The 6,060-nt window shown below is 39.7% G+C and overlaps 1 pseudogene; it reads right to left on the bottom strand.

Annotated features, from left to right (window-relative positions):
- Positions 1-858: 858 nt before the first annotated feature.
- Positions 859-3,200, bottom strand: LOC124404647 (annotated as a pseudogene).
- Between the last annotated feature and the right edge of the window lie 2,860 nt (positions 3,201-6,060).

Here is a 6,060-nt window from a genome sequence, read left to right as displayed (position 1 = left end):
GATATATATATATATATAGTCTGCCATCTAACAAGTGGAAATTCATTATTATATTATACGTGGAGCGGCATAAGAGCTGTGGAAATGGATGCAAATATATTTACCAATTTGAATGCGTACGTCATATGGGTGGAGAAAAATGCCTTCGTGCACATGCGTCTTGCACGTCACTAATGTCCATTATAAAATAGAAAATAAATAACCACCTGGTAGGATTTCAGCTCCCCTGTGCTCGGTGCCTGCGGGGTAGAAGAGATGAAAGCATTCAAAGAAATACGGTTTTCTTTTACCCAAATGCGTAAATGCGTTATACGTAGCTTACAGGTACACCCAAAATTGCGTGTGTGCGCGTTGAGCTCGTTGGCTCGAACGCAATTATCTTGACTGACTGATTAGTGCGGTGTAGTTGAACGAAGGAGTAATTTTTCAGAGCAACGTGAAAATTGATTCTTACAGTTTCTTTTTCTCTCGTTTCATTTTTACCCGTTACAATGCCCCACCTGAATCGAAACGCCATTTTGTTAATATGTGAAATATTTTTGAGTAAATCTCGGTGGTCCGAAAGTCGGAAGATCCATCGATGCAGCAAAAATTTGGAATTAGCCTGTACGATGAAGGATGCGCAAAATAATTATAGATTCAATGGGGCCAACCAAAGTTTGGATTAATTTATTTTCACGCTAGCAAGGTAAAGCAGATTTCTAATTCAGTTTCGGTGATGCGTGAGGTTCGCTCTTAGCGTCAAATTCCATTGAAATAGGCAGCGGTATCGGTTAACAAGTGTTGAAGGAAATGTTCAATTACTGTAACATTGATACTGATTTTTTTCCGTCGTTGATCAACCTGCTGAGTATTCGGCCAATCTTGTTGCAATCAAGTCGTTGATAAGGTAGAATTGATCGACGGGACGTCTTCAAGCGTACGCGTCCGAAGCACTTTTTTCCACCAATGCGTGGAGAGTTTAGCAGTTCGATTCCTGTGAGGACTGTTAAAGTCTACGGCGAACATACCGAATTTTGGCCTATAAATAACCGGATAGTTTCATATCATCATCAAGATATTGAGTTAAACAACAGCATTCAGGATGTACGTAATCGATTAGCAATATAGCTTACCTGAAACCGCTTTCCCATTCAAAGTCATCCATAAGACTCCATACCATGTATCGTTCAACTCGACAACCGTCACGTTTGATGGCAGTGAGCATTTCTTTCAAGTAAGCGCGATGGTAGCTGATTCTCTTGTAATCGTTCAATCCACCTTCGTCAGAGTATCCATTTTCAAAGACAAACACCTTGGGGTTGCCATAGCGGTCTTCACTTGCCGAAGCACGTGGCCAAACCCTGTGGGTACAACCTGAAATTCCGGCATAATGCAAAAGTACAGAATGAAGATTAATATTTCATAGATTTCGAACAACTCGATTTTTCGCGATATTCACCCGCATCCAGGATATTGCTGATGTAGACCAGTTTAAATCATGACTGTATATTACACCCGGGTCGGTAGAGAATATTTTACTGGCAGGTCTGACAAGTAGAGTCGTGTAATGATTCAAGCCGTAGTAATCAGATGTCCCGCTAAAAAATAACACTTGATATTAGATATTTCTTAGCGATAATTGGATCGAGCAGAAATCAATAATTGCATTCGATATTATTATGAGCATTCAAGAAAAGTTTTGATGAGGGTGTTTCTGTTCGGACGAACAATTATTCCGTGTCCTAATAAAAGCCTGCATATAATATAATAAGCATGATAAAAAATTTGTGCTGTGTGAATTATTTATCAAGTTATAATTTCTGTGAAAAACACAAACTTGATGTAAGATATCCACTCGGGAGAAAGTTCCAGCAGGCTTGATGATGCACGGCCCTCGACTTTGCTGATCTCCGCAAGGTGTGTTTTTACCATCTCGGGATAGTCACCATGAAAAATTGGATGCATTATCATGGCATGTGCAAATTGAAAAGCCATTTCTGCAGAGACTTTGTCGCTTGGGTTTGTGGGTTGAAAATCATTTTGCATAACAACCAAACCGATTTGGCCCTGCTGAGTTGGACGGAACTCTTCGTCGTACATGTGGTAAGCTCTGGCATGAGCTTTTAGAGCGTTGCGGATACACAGGTGCATTCCTCCGAAGCCCAGATTCTTGCCTGAAAAAGACACCAGTATCGAAAAAGTAGTGGAATAATTTTTCATATCTTGCTCTTGAAACTAATAGACGTGACAAATACCTGGTGCGAATATTTTAGCCTTGTAGCCCATGAGACATAAAACTTCTGGCTCATTAATTGTTGCAAATATTTTGACGCTGGGTCCAAGCTCACGAAAAATAACTCTCGCGTAGTCCACAAACCAATCGATCATCAGCTCGTTCGTCCACCCTCCCATAGCTTCAATAATTTGTGGATGATCCCAGTGATATATCGTTACCACGGGTTCTATACCGTTGGCCAGTAATTCATTGATCAAGTTTTTATAGTGCTGTATGCCAGCTTCGTTCGTCACATTGGTCAAGGGGTTTGGAATTATTCGTGCCCAACTGATGGAGAATCGATAGCAATCGAACTGAAAACGTGCCATGTGTTATAATGACGTGAAGTTAGTCGCGAATAGCGAATAAACAAAACATCGTAATTAGTAGCTTACCCCTAGATCCTTGATCAATCGCACATCCTCTTTGTATTTGTTGTACGAATCTGTGGCAATGTCTCCATTACTTTGGTCAGTGATACGCGCCGACTGATGGTGCGTATGAAAATCCCAAATGTTCTGACTCTTGCCTGAGTAGAAATGGAACAAAATCGTCGTTAAGAAATCAGTAAGGCACGCAACTCGAATGGAAATGAACAACATGTTCGATTTCAGTTGCTGAATGATTAAAGCGTGAAAATAATACCGTCGACGTTCCAAGCTCCTTCAAATTGGTAGGATGAACTGGAAACCCCGATTTTTAAGCTTGCGGGAAACTTCAAGATCGCGTCTTCGCAATGAAAGATCCTAGAAAAATGAAAATAATTATGGATTCGATTATCGTTATTTAGAAATGCCGATCAAACTTACTTCCAGGAAATAGCCCAGCTGATGGTCACAATGATCCAAGAATTCTTCATGACGACTTTCAAATATCATACAGTTATACAAATATAATATTTGTCGTACGTCGACGCAGAAAATATTCTACAGTGTGCGCCTATGACGAACAGCTAATCAGTACTAACGCTGGTTGCTCAAGTGATATATTCTAATATGGAATAGAATTTTAAGACACGTGATATCAGTATGAATATGATACAAACAAACGCTACTCAATTAATGCGTTGTTCACTAAAACCATGACAAGACGCTGATGGTAAACATAATTAGTGGTAAGTTCCGAGTCAAGGGTTGGGTTATCTCTTGAAATTTTAATAAAAAAAAGGAATTAATGACTATTGGAGCGCGCGTCGCAATCTAATAGCACGCACCAAACATGCGTAGTTGGGCAAAAGTTGCTGGGAAATATTGCTCGATCTCTAAAGAGGAATAATCCAAACGGATCTAAGTCTTCTGTATATTGAAATCTAAAGAAAATGTTCAAGATATTTCTTATTGAATGGTTACCGGAATTAACTAACTACATTGCGAGATTTCGATTTTCTTCCACAGATTTCTGTGTTCAAATACTCTAGCAACACAATTTGATCCGATCAATTAGATTAGGATCTATTGAAAAATATTAAATTTCTATTGATTTGCGAAAGGTAACTAGAAGCCCAGCATAACTTGACTTGAATCCAATTTTGTATCAAAGAAACTTAGTAAGTGAGTAACAAGTTTGTTATTTTGGTGCTCTGATCTACGTAAGCATGGAAAGGGTTACTTCGTACTACGCATAGTACCTGTTACTACGGTCATATAGTAGCCACGATCATGGCACATGGTAGCTGATACCGTACTCACATAGTAGCGATTATCACATCGATATAATGCCCGAAACTTTGGACACAGTGTTGACAACTATAACACCGTTCACCATGTTGTGTCTAAATAATCTTCCGAGATTCTCTATCACGATAACGACCGAGAAAATTATATAAATGCACCAGCCTAGTTCTGCATTATTAAGAGACATTGAGATTGTGACTATATCTATACACATACATAGATATTTTCGTATATATGTAATTTGTCGATGATATAAACTAGCCTTGCTCCCAAAGTCCCACAAGCGTAACCGCCTTCGTGAATCTTCAGTTAACGATTCAGTGATTACGTACCTAAAGGAGCGGATCCACGTCACTTCACTCAAAAAAAAACCGTCAAGTCACGGATCTTTGCGCCATTTGAAATATCCGTAGTATTATGTGAAAAAAAACTACAATTTTAAGGATTTTGAAATTTTTTCAAAAATGCCCGAGAAAATGTGTGAGAGGTATAATATAATATACGCAACACACCGAGTTCGCGGGAGTAGCGCTGACGTGGATCGGCGCGCGCGGTGACGCGCGACGAGACGTTTCATTTTTTTTCTCCGGTCCTAGTAACTTCTCCATCAATTTTTTTTGTCAGGATTAAAGAGAAAGGATACAGGTATGCGAAAAAATTATCTCCATGAATTGTTGTGAGTCCCGCGGAAATGGCAGCGAAATCAAAAAAAGAAACGGTAAAAAAATATTGAAAGAAATTTTTTTTTCCCAAATAAATTTTTTTTTATAGAAGCGCATTCCTTTACGAACAGCACGATTGCAGGATCAGTCCGCTCCGATGTATACTTTCGGAGATATGAATTTTCAAACATAGCAGTGCAACAGTGATATTCAAAATTTTACATAGCTCGAACTCGGCCATTTTCGAAAAAATTTCAAAATCCTTGAAATTATATTTTTTTTTCACATAATACTACGGATATTTCAAATGGCGCAAAGATCCGTGACTTGACGGTTTTTTTTTTGAGTGAAGTGACGTGGATCCGCTCAAAGCAAAAAAACTGTCAACATTTATTGAAAATTTGGCATTAACAGAAAATTGTCATACAATAACGGCAATTATGAAGTTGCTTCCTATATACTTGCAGATGGAATCTAAAAAACCATGTTCAAATAGCAAGCGTTGCTACAAAATTTTCTCAGCATAGAAAAAATGAAAGAATTAAGGAAGGCACAATTTCTGTATCCATATGCATGCATATAACCAACACACAGTTAGATCCAGAAGTGTGTGTGTGTGTGTGTGTGTGTGCGCGCATCAAGTCCGTTAAAATTTGGGTGAAGCGCAATCACGTTTACTTTTGTGATTCGAGCGTTATAGTTAAACGAAGAAGTCCGCGCGGCGTTAAGGGGTCCTAATATTTTTCAGCGGCTCGAAAATTGGTTCTGATAGTTTCTTTTTTTACCATCGTCTCATTTCCACGCATTCCCCCGGTACATCTCTCTCTCTCCCTTCATCCTTCTCTTTGTTTGTTTGTTTGATCGCGGTAAACACGTCGGAGCATAGCTACCCACATTATATTGTGCGTACGTGAGGGTTGTTAATATACAGGAATGCGTGCGACGCCTACAGTATACACGGTGATGTTTGTGTCGGTGTTTATCCGTCGTACCGACCACATAACGCCCGGTTATTAGGGCCGTTTAGAGATCATTTGCGACGGGCAACAATTTGTGCCCGACGTTATAGTCGCACATGTATGCATGCATGCATGACAGTGGCTCTGGGCGCAAGGTGGACTATCTGATTTTCATTCAAATTACAGTAAGAAGAAAAAGTGAAAAATAAAGGTGAAGAGAAAACGGCAAAATGAACGCGGTCAAAATAAGAAGAAACAACTTGACGCTCGTTGCGAGACTCTCTTCGCGCATATAAACGGCATACGTACCTGCCTCTATACTGTCAGTTCGGGATTTTGAGCCACGGATAAGCGAGCCGTCGAATCGACAATGAAGGTAACGGTAGTCGTTTTCGCGAGCTTGTTGCAGAATCCTGCTTCGTCATGTATCAAACTCGCCGCGAATCTACAAGTGTAGCCTCACGCGTGTGTGTGTCCGTATACGTATCGTCTACACACATACCATACAC

Source organism: Diprion similis, chromosome 3 (assembly GCF_021155765.1).
Source record: "Diprion similis isolate iyDipSimi1 chromosome 3, iyDipSimi1.1, whole genome shotgun sequence".
NCBI classification, from domain to species: Eukaryota; Metazoa; Arthropoda; class Insecta; order Hymenoptera; family Diprionidae; genus Diprion; species Diprion similis.
This window is presented reverse-complemented; position numbering and strand designations above follow the sequence as displayed.